The sequence below is a fragment of the Balearica regulorum genome, chromosome 2 (genome assembly GCF_011004875.1).
Source record: "Balearica regulorum gibbericeps isolate bBalReg1 chromosome 2, bBalReg1.pri, whole genome shotgun sequence".
Taxonomy (NCBI): Eukaryota; Metazoa; Chordata; class Aves; order Gruiformes; family Gruidae; genus Balearica; species Balearica regulorum.
In genome coordinates, this window is record NC_046185.1 from 132,530,015 (window position 1) to 132,547,309 (window position 17,295).

Genomic DNA, 17,295 nt, shown 5'->3' on the forward strand with positions numbered 1-17,295 from the left:
AAGTAATCTCTTAAATAACATTTGTTGCCAGTAAATCTACAATGTCATCTAATTTCAATATCTTGCTAATTTCTACTATGCTTTCATGAGATCTGGACACTAACATTAGAGTAAGTTCTATAAATAACTGACGTGTAAAACCCACAGAATGGATGCTAATATGAAGCATTCTCAATATATAACACCTTTTTTTTAAGCCAGAGACCATGAATATAATTAAACATGAGGTAGAAGTAGAGAACCTCTCATTTTCAAATTTATATTTTTATTATTTAATACAGGTTGTGAAATCACCATCATTTTATAGACTCTAATTAAGCCAAAATAGGAATGTAAATGTTTTGATATGGAAAAATAACTCTCCTAACCTCTCTTTTTTTTTTTGTCTTCATTATTCTTGTAAGAATGACGTCAGCCATAACTAAATAATTCAGGCTTGCTTTATTCTGAAAAAAACAATTTTTAAGCCACAGGATAGCACATAACATCACGATGCTTTGTTTATCCCACTGCAAAAGACAACAGTTTTGCTGTAGTATAACCTGAGATTCAATTGCAGATGGTTATAATAATGACCAGGGAATCAGGTAATACCTTAACTCAAAAATGATCTTAACTCCTCTCCCCACAACCTGAACCATTATTCTGACATCTTGTTGAACTCAGGAAGACTTCAGTCACAACTGTACTAAGCTAGCCAAAAACACCTACTAGTCCAGCTATTTGGCACTGCCTTCTAGCTAGCACACACTTACATAAAAACTGAGATCAATCTTAAGCTCTGAAACAATCATCATCTATTATTTATCTTGTGAGAAAAAAGTCGCATTGACATCTTCCTTTCAATGACAACAAACCATTAAATTCCTCTAATAGTATTTGTGACGGCACATCTATATTTCAGCCTGCCTCTCACATGCCAGCCTGAACTAAACTCACTTTTCCCCAGGACCCTTTATGAGCTTCTTCTATTGCGGAGGACAGTAAAACCACTTTCCCGCTCACAGACTCAGTCTTAACCCTGCCATCATACTCTACTTCATGTTTCCACGCAAATAACTCCAATAGTGTCTGTGCCACTCCAGTTGCAGGATGTTTCTATAAAGTCAGGTTTTTACCACATGTGCAAGGCCAAATCCATTCCAGTTTGCCTCAGCACTGAATTTACAGAACACATACTGTGTACTTCCTAACTTGTTTGGCTTGTTAAGAAGAGTTAAGAAAAGTTTCTCCCTACACCTCAACTCCTCTATCAGCTCTCTTTTCCTCAAAAGAACAAACATGAACACCTCATTCAAGGCCAGCTAAAAAGAATAAAAAAATAAAAAAAAAAAAAAAAGAGAGAGAATAAGCAGCAAAAAGCAAGTGTATGCAGTGTTGAGAACCCATCTGTCCATTCTGTGGTATTCCTTCTGCAGCAAAAACTCTTTCTTCACCTAGTAGCGTAACCACTGCCTCAGTCAACTCCCTCAAACCAGGTTGAGTCAATTTTTATCCATTTTACCTTCAACACAGAACACAACAGGGCATTTTAACTTGTGTGAGTTTTTTATCCTTTTGAATCTTACGACAGTGTAATTCATTCCACATCTGCATGGAGACTGCAACACCTAAAGTACTACTACAAGCATTACCGCAACCTCAAGTGCATACCTGTCTCTTAAGCAAAAAGAAATTCCTCCCCCTTTTCTGCAGCATAAGAAAAGATTCACTGATCTATAGATCAGTGTCCTGCACAACAGCCTGGGACAGTTACATTAAATCAGAACTTTAAATCACTTGTAACTATAGCAGAAAGAATGGTTTTAAAACAGGACACTGAACTTTTATAAAACTGCATTCAAACTGTAAGTAATTTCTACAAATAAATAAATTTAGAAAAACAGAATGATTCAGAGACTGAGTTACTGCATGAAGAGGCTCATGCTAAAGACTCTTTTGCCTGTCATTATGGTACTACAATGTTTTCCCCAGATCAGTGACCTTTGTTTCTGCACGTAGAAATGCCCAACATAAGGACCTAATACCAAGCCGGAGCTTGATTCTGACTGAAGAAGCTGAGTGTTTGAGGACAATGCTCAGATCACATCCTTAACAGCTTAAAATAAAGCCTGCCATATTATTTGGTAGATTATTTGGATTTCCTGCTTTTACTGGGGTTAAACATCAAAAAAAATGCCAAAAGTATTAAGTTATATTGCCTAGATCGCTGTTCCTTTCTACCTCCCTGAGGTTTGCATACACAGTAATTCAGAGAAAGAGATTAGATTAAAATTTTATGCTTTAAATAAGAAACATCCTAAAAGTCAGGGTTCTTGCAGAGATTCATCCTATTAGCCTTCATTAAGACTCTTTCATATTAGCCAGGCATGTTTTCACTACTTCCTTTCTTATTTTTCTTTTATTAAAAAAAGTCCAAAACATATGTGATTAAGCCGTGATTTAAGTTAATAGCTGCCATTATTTATTTAAAGGAAAAAAATGCAACAAGAGGTAGATAAAAAAATCTCCAATTGCACATATGTTGCAACAGCTTTTCAATCATTTTAGAGACTTATAGTATGCACAGTTAGCCCACTAATATAGCAGCAGAACAGACACCATTCTGCATAGTTGGTACGGTATATTTGTCAATAATTTCCATATTAAGTAGTTCTTGGCTTAAACAGCAGTGATCCACGGGATCTGAAAAAAATGCAAGCACTCAGAATTCAAAGACACTGAATATACACACTTTTGGTTAGATGCTGAAGGTTGTATAAAAAAAATTACAGAAAAACCCACCAGAAAAACCCCAAAACCCCAACACCGAAGAGAGTAAAGTGTCTCATCTGAAAAGATGAGGAAAGAAAAAACTAACCATGGTACCAGCATTATGACACCATGCCTCAGGACTGCAGATTTTTCACAGCAATATGGATCTCAGGTAATCTATATAGTGCAGTACTTCAAGAACAAAATAAGGAGAGCGAGATCATCAATTCCAAACATTTCAAGGGAGGGAAGAGGAAATTAAAGATTTCTCTGAAGAGTCCTTTAAAAATCACATTAAAATGAGCTCAAACTAGACTCCAATTATCAGCACTTTATTTAAATGAGAATTTTCTCTATGGCATTTTCAAGAAGAATTTTGTGACAGACGCTGCATGGTCCAGTCACATGTCAAAGTGTTAAAAGCCAACCACCTCAGCAGAAATAAAAGGAAACATTATGATGCCAATGTCAACTCAACCAGTTTAACAGACACTATCTGTTCAGAAGCAGCATGCTAAGATTTGTTCAAAGCCTCCTCTAGTCCGACATCTATTTATAGCTGCCCAGCCTCTCTACAATTTCTCACAGCCCCTCCTCCTCCCAAAGCCAAGTCGGGGAAGTTTAATGAATATAATCCTGGGCCTTGTGCCGCAAGATGGCCAGAAGATCTGCAACTCTCCTCCAGCGATTCCATGTGCAATGAGATCAGGAGTAACAAGAAGAGAATGGTCTAACCTGCACAGGAGCCAAATGCATGGGATAAACCTTATCTCTCCTCTTTAGGAACAAACTCATTTCTCCACTGCCACCATGTTGACAGTAATGAACCACATAAGCACCAGAGCCTAAGCGAAAGATACCTGCCTCCTTCCTCCTCAACACAGAGCAATAGCCTAAGCCAACTGCCTTGAAAGCCAAGACAGAATCTATCCAAGTCAGCTTTGACCCCTGGACAGCAGCAATGTCATTCATGCACCTTCCCACTTACACTATAGAGCTACTACTGTACGTTGTACCTTCTTCAAAGAAACTAGGAGGCAGCTGGCTTTTTTTTCAGTGCAGTTTCTGGTTAATGTGTGATATCCACCAGCCAGCCACGCATGTGCATGTCTTTATAAAGCATTGATCCAGACAGGGTCTCTTTCACCAGCATCTCCACCAACAGCTGTAACATCGCAGAAAGGGTACAGATATTTTCCTCCCTATGGAGCGCAACGCCACAGGCTGAACTCTGCCACATCCTTGGTGCCTCTCCTACCACCTACATCCACTTGGATGTAGTACTAGTACAGACACCAAGGAGATGACAGCACTACTGGAAACTCCTGCCCACCCGATTACAACCACATTTTCTCCCCCTTCCCCAGTCAGAGGCAGACGGAAGGGGAGGGATGACTTCCTCGGGAGGAAAATAAGCAGGGAAAGGCCGGGGCAGAGATCAAGAGAGGAAGAATCACTCCAAAGGGACAGCAGATAATCCCTGAGAGGCGAGGCTGCTGAGGGGCACAACCAGGGAGGAAGGGACAGCGAACCGGGGGGATAATCCGGCAGAGAAGGGGGGAGATAATCCCCTCGCAGGAGGGGGAAGCGGAGGATCCCGGAGAGGGAGGGGCGGGAAATCTGATAATCTCCAGGAGGAGAGAAAATACCGGGAAGGGGGTGGGGGAAGGAGGGTGGGCGAGTAGATAATCCGGAGCGGCAGATGAAGAGCGAGTCTCCCGGGGACGTATCCGGAGGCGGGAGGAGGAGGGTTAATCCTCGCTCTGGGGGCAAAAATCCCTCTTCCCCGACTCCGGCGCTGCCATGTTCGCTCCCCTGCAGGCCCGCCCGGCACCGGTACCTGCGGGTGGGCGGCTCTTCCCCCCTCACGCCACACGCACACGGGGCGCCTCAGCTCCAGCCGCCGGGGCAGCGCGCCCCGCTCCGGCCACCCGGCCCCGGGGCAAGGGGCTCTGCCGGGATCGCTGCGGGACCCCGCCTTCCACCACCATTTCCCCGCCGACTTGTAGGGAGGGAAAGCGGGCGGACGAACCCTCCCCCCCCCGCACACGCGACCTCCTCACCGGTACCGCGACTCACCGGCTGGCACAGGCTCCCGCTCCCCGTCCCCTCCTCAGCGGGCGCCGCTCAGCCCCATCTACGAACTCGGGCGCGCGAGCTGGCGGTTGGCGGAGGGAGAGCGCGAGCCAGAGGTGGTGCCGCCGCTTCCCCTGCCGGCTCCGCAGCCGCCGCCGTTCCTGCCGCTCTGAGCCCGCCTCGGCGCGCGCCGCCGGCGTGGCTGTAGCACGCGCTCGCGCTCCTCCTCCCCCGCCCCCCTGCCTCCCCGGTGCGCGCGCGGCCTCCGCGGCGACGGCGCGCGAGCAACCTACCCCGCCTACCGGAGCAAACGGCTGGGCGCCTGAGGGGGCGCGCGCGCCTCTGCCTTGCCCCCCCCCCCCCCCCCCCCCCCCCGCCTGCCTGGCGGCGGGAGCCGCCCCCCGCCCGCGCGCGCGTGTGTGCGAGGGAGAGTGAGTGCGAGAGAGTGTGTAAGCGTATGTGAGAGTGTGTGAGAGAACAAGGGCGTATGTCTGTGGAAGAGTGTGTGAGAGAGCGTATGGGTGTGACTGCGCCTGTCAGAGTGTGCCCGTGTGAGAGAGCACCGGTGTGTGTGACTGCGCGTGTGAAGGAGAGACCGTATGGGTGTGCCGGAGAGGGAGTTGGTGTGAGAGGGCACGCGTGTGTTTGCGTAACGGCAAGTGTGCGTGAGGGTGAGTGTGCGATGGAGAGCGCTGGTGTGTGAGAGGGCAAGCACGTGCGAGTGTGAGCGTGCGTGCCCGTGTCCGCGCGCTGCGGAGCAGGGAGCACCCGCGCTCCCCGGCCGGGTTTGGTGCCGGTTTTGCCAGGGCAGGTTCGGACTCTCCGAGTCAGGAGGGGACACGCCAGCGGCTCGCTTGGCGCTGCCTGTTCAGTCACCAAGCGCAGGAAACGCTGGCAAAGGGTAAGCCAAATATTTCGAAGGGGAGGAGGGGGGAATTTCCACTGATACTGGTAACATCCAAGACCACTCAGATGGAAACGACACTGAAAAACTGATTTTCCTGCACTTATGATCACTGTTTACTTAAAACATTTCATTTGTTTTGAACAGTGATCATAGACTAGCTTTCGCTTTTTGCTTCTGGTTGAGTTTGCGGAAACTCTCACCTTTGGATACTCTTGAACTTAATGAAATATGAGTTGCAAACATTAAGTCAGTCTTGCATGCGCAGTTCTAACTAAAGCTGGAGTGTATGTCTCAGGGTAAAATTTGTGGTGGAAAATAAAACATTCATATCCAAAACAATACTTCATTCCTCAGCTTGTTTTCATTCATTTTTTCCTTCTCTTACTGACTTTCCAAAAATTTTTAAATCCAAGTCTGCAGTTCGAGTTAATTATGCTGTTTTAAGAATACATGGTAGCCTGGTGTGACATATGGTAACCCTTAATAATAAGCTGTTTGCAATTCACACTGGCTTTTGCTTTGGGACCCATTGAGGGAAGGGAAAGCCAGAACTATGCGAGGGTAGATTTTGAACAGAAAATCCACTAGGTATCGATTTTCATTTTAACAAATAAACTGATTTTTATGCAACCAAAGATTTCAAAAGAAGCAGCATATCTACAATGGGTGTAATTAAAGAAATTGTGGAACAGCAGCCAGCAAGTGAAAAACCTTTCTCAGATTGACCAGTAAAGATGCATCAAGTAAATAAGATCCTGCCATCCTCATCTTAGGAAACCAGCAGGTAAAATTCCTTTAGGACTTATTTTTACTTTTCAAATTACAGTAGCTACTAGAGGCTCTGCTCAGAAAAAAGTCACTGTGCTGAAAGCTTCACAAGCACGTGGAATTATGCATCCCTGGGTCCAAAGAGCTTACAGCCCTCCTGCGATTTCTCAGTAGAGAAGTCCAAATTGAATGTATTTTTGGTAATTTGCTTCGCAAGCAGTTATCTTTTTCTTATTAAACTGAAAGGAAACTTAACGTGTCGTGAGGGATTCTAAGCTAAGTAATGACCTACCACCCTTTCGGCATTCGAACCCCTGCAGCTACAGTGGAAAAACTGACAGTCATAGAAAATCTGCACGCCCCGAAAAATAACTCCAGATTTTTCTCTCTCCTTTGCCCCTCATTTATTTTTTGTGATGTTCTAATGGAAAATCTTTTGAACCAGAGCCACAAAACGCATAACTGTCACCTCATCCTGTATTTCACAACTCAACATCTTGTTGACTTCTTCTCTTACAGTCCCTGCATTTGAGGAGCCTGAACATTATTCTATTAAGGAGAAAGGGTTGTAGCAATTTATGCTGGCATCTTTCATGATATCCTGATTTTACCTTCATGGCCAATGAAAGAATATCACTTCACTGCAAAACTTAGAGATTCCTTATTACAGTTCAACTCAAAGCTTGAATCCAAACCTGTGAAACATGAGAGCTCATTTTTGGCTGTAACAGAAATATCTAAACACAAAGTACTTTGAGTGCTCCACAGCCTTTTGAATGTCTTCCATGCTGGCCTCTGCAGCTGCTATTTGGCTATTAAAGCCCTTTAGGGAATGTGTCCCAAATGCTCACTTCTTGCCCACTACTTAATCCGTTTGACCCGTTAGGGTCAAGGAAGAAACAGAGATGTATTGTTTGAGAGAAGAATTTAGAAATTGGTGTTTACCCTCTGGCAGGAATTATCATATCCTTTTGGCTTTTTATTACTTGCATTCACATGCTGCTTATAACAGAAATCCCCCATCCAAGGGTGGTCATTAGGACCTTGATGGTGCAGTTCAATCTGATAGTTTTGCATCATTCCTGCAGTGCAAAATGACTGTAAATCTCTCTTACCCATTTAAGGAGCAATTACTGCACTACAGCCAAGCCTCACCCTGTTCCCAGTTTAGGGCAGAGAGGACAGGGACCTGGCCAGGGCTGACTTATGCCCCAGCAATTTTTGGCTAGTGATCATGGTCAGCCAGGCATAAATTAGAATAGTGCCAAAGCCGAGTTGCTTTATGCCAGGGATTATCTCAGTCTCTGTCTAGCCGCAGGATTCAGGGACCATAAAGACAGTATGGTAGGTCAGCCCCAGCTCTCATACTTTTGGGCTGATTGATTAGTATTCACTTGAACTGGAGTTTATGACTCTACAGGTCTTTGAACTCTGCCTTTGATGATATGGATCTCGCTCAAACAAAATGTTTCTTTTACTATGACGGTTTTCTTTTACTATACTCTTCTCTGTAAAACTGCAGAGACTAGGATTGCTGATGTTGGGATAGTTCTCTGCTGGTACTGCAAGTAACATGGCAGAGTTCTTTTGCTAGAGCTCCTGCTCTGATGTAGAGGGGTTAGAGGAGCAGACACTCCAGTGTACAAAATGTGGGAGGGAGGATGATGTGGTTTTCAGTCCACTTACAGTTCTGGGTGTACAAATGGAAAACAAAACCTGTAATCACCACCAGCACCGCCTCATTTGCTTTTTACTGGAGGAATGATCTACTGGTTGATGTGTGTCTTATGCTCTGCAGAATTCTGGGTCTGAATTCTGAATTTTCTGTCACTGTCCTGATGACTATTTTAATGACAAAATGAACAGATGTACCCACAGAAGAGCTGCTGCTTTGAATTATTTCCCCTTATTCCTATGTAATTGTTATGGGGAACTGGTGTTGAGCACTTAAAGGACTTTGAGACAGTACCTTTTTTCTAAATTTTGTTTTAAGGTGATTGCTGGCATACTCTGTAAGTTCTGTACTTTATTTTACCAATGTCTAACTTGGATAATTAGTTGTTATGATCAGTCTTCAGACAGCTGGAACTCTAGTCTACTTCTTGATTTGATAACCCCTAAAATACACTGTCTTCATCACCTGATAAATTACAGACAATAAAGTGTCAGCTTCTTTGCTGTGTTTATCACCATTTGGGAATCTTATGATGGTAATTTGTTTATGTATCCACTGGCATACCATCCAGGATCATCATCATCAAAACAGTGAGATTTTTTTATGAAGTTCCTTGTGCCAAAGAAATGAGCTAGGGTCTTTTGTTGGTATACAGTATGATTTTATGTCTGTACACAAAATGTCATTCAAGATTTTCAAAAAGGTCCAGCAACAACAGCAAAATCTGTAAGAAATTGCATTATTTTCCAAACTATCCCAGAGGAACTAATTAAAAAAATCACATGGATGATTACAAATACTGAAGGTAAAATTAAAAGTTGTGGGGGTTTTTTTTGGGGGGGGATCAAAACCACAATAATTAGGAGATTGTTGATTTACATGGAAAGGCAATATGAAGGAATAAAAGAAGGCAGTATTTACAGAGTTAAAAGGCTATATGTCTAATTCCTATGCTATTTTCATCACTAAGGACTGTTTGCATGTGGAATTCACTCCACAGGAGGAGATAATCAAGACAAATAGTATGGCTTTATTTTTAAAAGGGGTGGATAATTTCATGGCAGCTTACAACATTGGTAACTGGGCAAGCTAAGATAATAAGGCTAATCAAATCTCATGCTTCACAGCACTAGTTCCCTACGGGGTCAGGAAAAATCTTTCCACTATATTCAACACTATACAGTTAGCAAGGTTATTATTGGGGAGCAGAGGTACAGCCTTCTAAAGCAACAAGCTTTTACCATTATCAGAGAACAGAGGCTGTACTTGGCCAGAGAGAGAAAAGAGTATTATTTTCTTATGCCACTTCTGCTCCTCTTCCCTGTCAGAATTTTAGAATTACAATACTTGAGTTGGTTAAAAAAAATGATATTTTCCCTGAACATGATTACCTAAGTGCATTATTGTCTGAAATTCATCAAAAAACTCTTTACACTTGTGACTAGTATCCCAGTTCAAAAATAGTTGTCACTGACTGGACACGGGAATGGTATTGATTAAGCTGTTGCAGGTTGCAAGTGCACATTGCCCTCTGGTTAGGTCAGAAATGTTACAGAATTTGCTTCTCAGTAGTGGTTTAGACAGAAAGACTGAGTCCCACATGATGATCAGCCCTTAGCTAGGAGCTGAAATGACATGTGTTTGGAATATTTAGTTTTGGAAGTACTGTTCATTTCTTTAATTGCCCGAACATATTGTTGTAGGTGTTCTGTGTGTATACTTGAATTTTATTTTCCATCAGTGCATGCATCAGAGAAATTATATTAGCTGCAGTTGAAAATATTTAGCTATTTTTTCTGCAAAATTTATGTTCTGTATGTGAATGTGGTACTCTTAAAGAGTTGGTGGGTTTTTTCTTATGGTTGGAGGAAGCACAATAGCAGAATGACATCCTTTGAAAACCTATATTATTAAAAGAACTCTCTATAAGCTATACCTCAAACACAAAGAGTAGGCATTTCCTTGACCCCTATCTCAAAGATATTTATTTTAAATGTACTAATTATTTTCAGGTGACCTATTCTTTTCCCCTGTGTGCAACCTATGTGCATTCTCAACTTTAAGCCCACATACTGTTTAGAGTGGGAAAAAAAACAAAACACAATCTCACCTCCATCTTGAAATTTGGGTTAAATGACAAGAAAATCTAAAAACATAAGAGAAGCTTACATAAAGATAATTTCAAGATTTCTTCACAGGTGCAAAAGTGCTAATCTTTCTTATATAAAGAGTATTCAACCCCTTTCTTTTGCTAGACTGCATGGCCGTGAGCTGTAGAAGGTTCAACTAAACAAAGTTGAATTAAAAATAAAATTTTTGTTTACTCCTCAGGTCTCAGTAGCAAGTTCAGTAGAGGATCTACTGTCTACAGTATCTTCCTGAATACAGAGTTAGGCATGAAAGGTCCATAAAGCTGAACAGTGAAAATGTGGATCTGTTACTGAATAGGGTAGGTAATTTAGTGACAACAGACACAGCTATGTTTTAGGTACTCAATGCCTTCTTTCCCTTATTCTTCACCAACAAGGTCTCCCAGGCCTCTGTACAAGGAGGAGGAGAAGTACCAGCAGTGGATGCAAATCATGACAGGGATTACTTGTGAGAACTTAGCTCATACAAATCCATGGGACTGGATGGGCTGCATATGAGAGTGCTGAGAGGGCTGGCTGATGTCCTCATAAGACTGCTCTCTACCAGCTTTGAAAAGTAATAGAGATCAAAGGAGGTCCCTGACAACTGAAGAAAGGCAAATATTGCACCCATCTTCAGAGAAGGCCAACAGGATGATTTGGGAAACTACAGGACGGACAGCCTCACTTAGGTTCCTGGGAAAATCCTGAAGCAAGTCTTCTTGGAACACATTTCTAGGCATATGAAGAAGGTGACTGGAAAAATTCAGCATGGATTTACAAAGAATAAATCATACCTTACCAACCTGAATGTGTTTCTATGGTAAAATGACTGGATTGGTGGATGAGGAAGGAGCTGTGTATGTCAAGACTTTAGCAAGGCTTGAAAAGCCTAATAGACTACAGCAATGTTTTTGACACTGACTCTCACAATGTCCTTTTACCCAGGCTCACACATTTCAGTCTGGATGAGCAGACAATTGGATGGATTGGATGGTCAGACTCAGAGGGCAGTGGTTAATGGACCGTACTCTACCCAGAGGCCTGTAGCAAGAGTAACGAGTACCACAGAGGTCTGTCCTGGAACCTGTCCTGTTTAATGTCCTTAACAAAGACCTGGAGGAGGTGACAGAGTGATGGCTGCTCAACAGATTTGCAGATGAGACCAGGCTGGAGGTACAGTTAACATGCTGGTGGGGAAGGATGCCATCCAGAAAGACCTTGATGTGCTGGAGGAATGGGCCAACAGAAACCCCATGAAATTCAGCAAGGACAAATGCTGAGTCCTGCACCAGAGATGCACTAACCCCTTGCACTGATCCAGGATGGGGGGAAATGTGTCTGCCTGTTTGGGCAGCAGCTGTTCTGAAAAGGCCCAGGAGATGTTGGTAGACAGTGAGCTGAACATGAGCCAGAGGTATCCTCTGGCAGCAAAGACGATCAACAGCAACCCAGGCTCTATTAATATAGGAGGAAAGTCAGTATATTATTGCCCTCTGTTACTTGGCACTTGTTAGACTGTATTGAAATACTGCCTCCAGTTTTGGGACCCCCAGTACAAGAAAGACATTGAACAAAATGAGGCAAGTTCAGCAGAGGGCCACCAAGATGGCAGGGGACTGGAGCACTTGGCCAGTCAGGAGAGGCTGAGGGAACTGGGCTTGCTCAGTCTGGAGCAGAGATGGCTTTGAGGGGGACATAGCAGCAGCCTGGCAGTGCCTGCGAGGAGGTCATTGGGAAGATGGAGCCAGGCTCCTCAGTGACACATGACTGAAGGATGAGAAATGAAAGACATAGATGGAATCAAGAGAAATTCAGGCTGTAGACAAAGCAAATCTTTTTCATCATTAGGAAGCACTGGAAGTGTTTGCCAAGAGAAATTGTACAGTCTTCATCACGGGAGGTTTTCAAGACTCGGCTGGGTAAAGCCCTGAGCAATGTGGTGTGCTCTGATAGCTGTCCTTTCTTGGAGGTTGGACTAGAGACCTTCTGGGGTCCCTTCCTATCTGAATTACTCAATGATTCCATGACTCGAGGAGTTCACAATTTGTATACAATACATGGGGAAAAGGAACTATATCTACAGGGAGAGAAGACAGTTCTGGCATATTTGGTTTATCTGATGAAATGATAAATCTTAAATTTTACTGGAAGCATGGACCAAAATCCAGGCTACAACTGCCTGGCTGAGCTGTAGTAAGTTGGCTGTAGTTCCATACTCCTCCTTGTTTGCTCTCCTTTTGGCCTCAGCAACCTTGCGCTCTTGGCTGCATAGCTTTAGGAGGAAGGCTTGCATGTTTTGAAGTTTTTCTTGGCCACTGGAAAATTTCTTAGTTTTCTACTTTTCCATAGCCTCCCTCCTAGAGAAGGAGGTCCCCAGAGTGAAACAGAAACCATGAGGCAAAATTCTGAAATTAATGCTTGCCAGATCTCTTGACAAGGTACTCATATCTGAAAATAATTTCTTGAAAGAAAAATGCAGAAATTCCCCTATTTCACCATCTTGTCTTCAGTCCAGACACACAAAAATGAAATTCCAGAAAAACAGAATACAGACATTCTCATTTTCCCTAAGGTTTCCTTTACATTGTTAAAATGTTGTCATTTACGCCCACTTCAAAATTCTTTTACACTACATGATGGCTGTAAAGGGACCCTAGTTTAAACAAAAATCAAGTCCCAAGAAATCTTTGCCACATTCAATAAAATCAGAGTACCAATGCAGAGAATTTTAATTAAAAACTTCAAATAAACTCAAGGGAATCAAATAATTTGTGAACCTAAGCATATCAGAAAAGCCATGGCTCAGCGGCCTACATGAGTAGACTCAGCTCATTTCCTAACAGTGTTCTCCACCTTACAAAAAGTGTTGCCAGAGAGACTCTGTATCCTCATGCTTCAAGGCAAAAATAGCTAGCTAAGGTCAGGAAGAACCATCCCTTACAACAGAGAAATGAGCAGTATTAGCAGTTTTGGACTACAAGGCCCTCTTCTCTAAGCTGCTGTTGTAGCTCTGGCTACAAAAGACAGCTCCTTTCCCAAACTTTGGCTGCAAATCTTTTCAAGACAAAATACATTGCCATTCATGTCTCCAGCTCAATGGGATGCCAGCAAAAAATTGTGTCTCCAGTGCAAATCTAGTAGATGATAATCAGTGTCAGTAGCAAACATTGCTGCCTGCTCCCTGCTATCTGCCATGGCAAATTCATTTAAAGAAACCCACAAGTCAGTCTGGCAAAGATGACAGCAGCATCAGAGGACACTTTTCTGCCTGAATGAGGAAATAAAGAAGAAATAGTGAAGACAAAATATGAGGTGATTTTAAAAGGTACATAGATTGGAAAGGGGAACAAAGGGAAAAATAAATGCTGATTAGGTATTTTACTTTTTAGAAAGGGCTCATTTTACTTACAACCACATTTAGGGATGGAATTCTTATTTTAGAAAAATATAATATCATGGGAAGAGTAGTTAAGGAATTATTCTGCCAATATTGATCTTACATAACTTCTGGTTCCTTCTTCTCTTTAATTTTGAAATGCTTTTAAGACTGTAATATGTAATTTTAAGATTTGAGCCCATTTGTCCTGAATGTATTTGAAAGAAATCCAATTATGGCCACTACAGCAGACCAAGCTTTAAAAAAAAAAAAAAAACAATTGACTGTAGGCACATGTAACACAATGTCTCCTTTTAAAGTCTAATCACTTATACTGAATGGTCTAAACAGACCCAAAAACTGTATTTTGTGCTCCTGCAGTTAATTTCTTTCACAAAATTGCTTATCATTTGAGAAAGTTGGCTTGTAGGACTAATGGTATCCTTTTGTTCTGAGTTTTAGGTCCAGTCAAAACACCACTTTTGCTGTGGAGTGCATTTTGGAAAGCCAGGGAAATTTTGGCCTCCTGAACCTATTTGTGCAATTTCTTCTGAAGCAAGGGGTGGTTACAAAACAGATGTATGGAGCTGTACGGTACAAATTTGTCTGTGGGAACTACAGACAAAGCTCTCATTTCCTTTGCCTCAGACAAATTTCTGGCAGAGGAGGCAACTGAGAACAAAGCTGACTAAACGTGGGGCAGCACCTGCCAAAGGGGAGGTGCAGACTAGTTACGTTATGTTTCTCACAGGACAAAGGCTGTTGGCAAGGCTCAATTTCTGCTTATTGGTTAAACTCTCTCATGCAAGATACTATTTTTGCACATTACCCAGGAATGTGGCAGAATTTCCATCATTATCAGTCTTTGAGAACCTTCAGAGTATCACAGGTATGGTTCATCCTGCCTCTCTCATTTATAGAGAATAATTTATAAACCAAATTGAAATTATATTTATCCAGTGTTTTACATTGCACTGGCTTATTAAAACATCATCTGTGATCTTTTACACAAGAGAAGCTGTAATACATAAAGGAACTATCCTTTTTTTACAATATTTATTAACTATATACCTTTTTCTATATTGCTTTTCAGACTTGTTTATTTACATTTAAGCTCCATAAGGCAAGGATTATCTTCATTCTGTGTCTGAACAGTGCCTAATCTGTTCAAACTCTACTTCTTGTTGGTCTCCAGACACTCCTGTGAATAAAACTACTAAAAATAGTAAATTATGATTCTTAGTTGTCAGCAGCATTACATACAGGGTCCTCTTTTTTTTGTTGTGATTTTACTAAAAATCAAATGGTGTGAAGCTTAGGACTTTTTTTAAAGCAAAATTTAGAAGCATTGATATCTGAAATCCACAGCTCAGTGCTATCAGGAAAGGTAAAAATCAAAAAATCCTTTTTCTTTTTTTTTAGCAGGCTGCCAGTGACTTTTAATACCATTTCCTTCCTACCTGGCTTTTCAATTCTCATTAAAGAAAAAAAAAATGCATCAATCAAAACTGAAAGTTGGCAGCAGTAGTTTCCCAGGCATAAGACTACTCAAAGTAAAGCTAGATAATAGTGGTAACTACCTACAACCTTTCAGTGTATTGGACTTCAGCCTAAGAGAGACCAAATTACTTTATAAACTCACACACGTATTATGTGGAGATACTATTTAGTCTACCAGTCAAATACTGGAATTTGGAGGGGGGAAGGGAGAAAGAAAGGGGACATGCCATTGATATTTAACAGTGCACAGCTGTTTCAGAAAAAAAAAATTTAAGACAAGGGGTAAAGAAAGTATTCAGCTGTAGGTTGGATTTATGAAAGTGATGCACAAAATTTGGCCAGGTCACAATCATGTGGTTAATTCTAATCACAACCAGGGATCAGGTTTCTGAATTTATGTCCTATCTAGATTCCTATCTGTGTCTGAAGAATGCAAGACACAGCTCAATGGCAGGGCAAAAGTGACTTATAGCAAGGCCAGGTGCAACCACTCTATAGATGCAAAGGGTACATAGCTGTGTGCTGCTTCCATAACATGCAACCTCAAAAGCACACTGTACCCACTGGTACTATTGCAGAGGCTGTAGTTGTACTGTTTCTGGTTATCTACACTGACCTTGTGGTTGTTTGAGCTGGGCACAACTGCTCTTGTCCCAGTACAGGACAGAATACAATCCACTAAGCACTGGGTGCAGGCTCCAGCACTAGGCTTTCAGTTCATAGCTGCTTCTGGGCGAGATGCATCCATTCTCAAATCACTGGTACCGTTGCTCACAAGAGCTCGTGTTCCCAGGTTTACCCCATGCCACTACTGGTAGGGCCAGCAGTTGAGGTTGTGTGACAGCTAATTGATGTGTTCTTCAAGCTGGAAATGAGTTGGGATCCTCCAAATGCAAAGCAGACAAAATCAAAATCAGGCTTAAAAGGCCAAACACTGAATGCAGGTATCAGCTGTTAAAAAACTTGAAATAAATGGTTAGAAGTTAGGTTCTGAGGTTCCCATTCTTTCCCAGATGGTGAAGGCTCACCTCTGCTGTTTACAGCAAACACAGCCTTTGGGGGGGGGGCAGGGGGGGGTGTGTCCTTCACAGCAACAGTCTCAGGAGTAAGACCTACCTTAGAGAGAAAGGGATATCAAATTGTAGGGGATATGGTATAAATTAGTCCTTCCAGGGTTCGAGAAGTGTTTCTGTGCTGCAATGAAAGCCAACATGGAGTTGGCAAATCCTACTGGGGATCCATCCTGTTGCTGGGATGTGCAGCTGTCTGCCCTCTCCCACTCACAGAAGCAGAAGGGAACATATGGTTTCATACATCTATCTTCTGTGGCATGACCTTTTTTCCTCTGTGTAAGGGAAATGGAGTATTGAAAAATCCTACCTTTTTAGTGGTGTATTAATCACCGGGTGCAAATTCACAATCATCTAAACTAAACACTTGAGTTTGATTTTTGTTTAAAGGAAATCTTAGCCCAACAGATATGATTTGTCATTATCACTCACATTTCCAGTGTACTAGATTAAAATGACAGCTTTAAAAAGTCATTATAGAGTGCACTAGAAGCCCTCTCCTTTTATTACAATCTATTTTTCCTTAAGTAGGAATATGAATGCATTGAAATATATTTCATTAAAATGAATGCTTTTTGATAAATACCGGAGAGCCATATTATTATAGGAATAGCACACAATAAGGCATGTATTAATTGACCATTAGTACAGTTCTTGGGTAGCTGAAGTTACACAACCTTGAGCTTCTTGAAGTACACGAGGTGCATTTTAATAGACCATTAAAACATGGCATGTTGTATCTTATTGCAATATATTACAGAGTGAAACAAGCTGCATTTTACTGCGAACATATTGACTGCTTTTAGTCTGAAAAACGGATGAGAACACTGTGTTCCATACATGTCGCGAGAACCAGAAGAAATTGTGGCATTTCTCCCCAGTGACACAGAACTTTATGGAAAGATGTGAGTCATACTGGGTAGGAATCTGTTGCCTAAACTAAGACATTTTTGACACTGCAGGCAGCCTGCATGGTGTCCAGCTGTCCCTCCAGAAGGTGCCAGCCTCTTCTAGGTCTCTCTTCAACTTCACTGTCA

At 42.2% G+C, this 17,295-nt stretch overlaps 1 protein-coding gene across 2 annotated transcripts in view; it reads right to left on the reverse strand.

Moving 5' to 3' along the window:
- The window catches only part of PALS2 (protein associated with LIN7 2, MAGUK p55 family member), a 59,048-nt gene extending 54,003 nt beyond the window's left edge, over nucleotides 1-5,045 (reverse strand). The window contains exon 1 of one of the 2 annotated variants that reach the window (XM_075745994.1): nucleotides 4,834-5,045. The gene's annotated coding sequence lies outside the window, so the exon portion shown is untranslated. The remainder of the gene's footprint in view (nucleotides 1-4,833) is intronic. The other variant, XM_075745993.1, reaches the window with a different exon arrangement.
- Nucleotides 5,046-17,295: the final 12,250 nt, after the last annotated feature.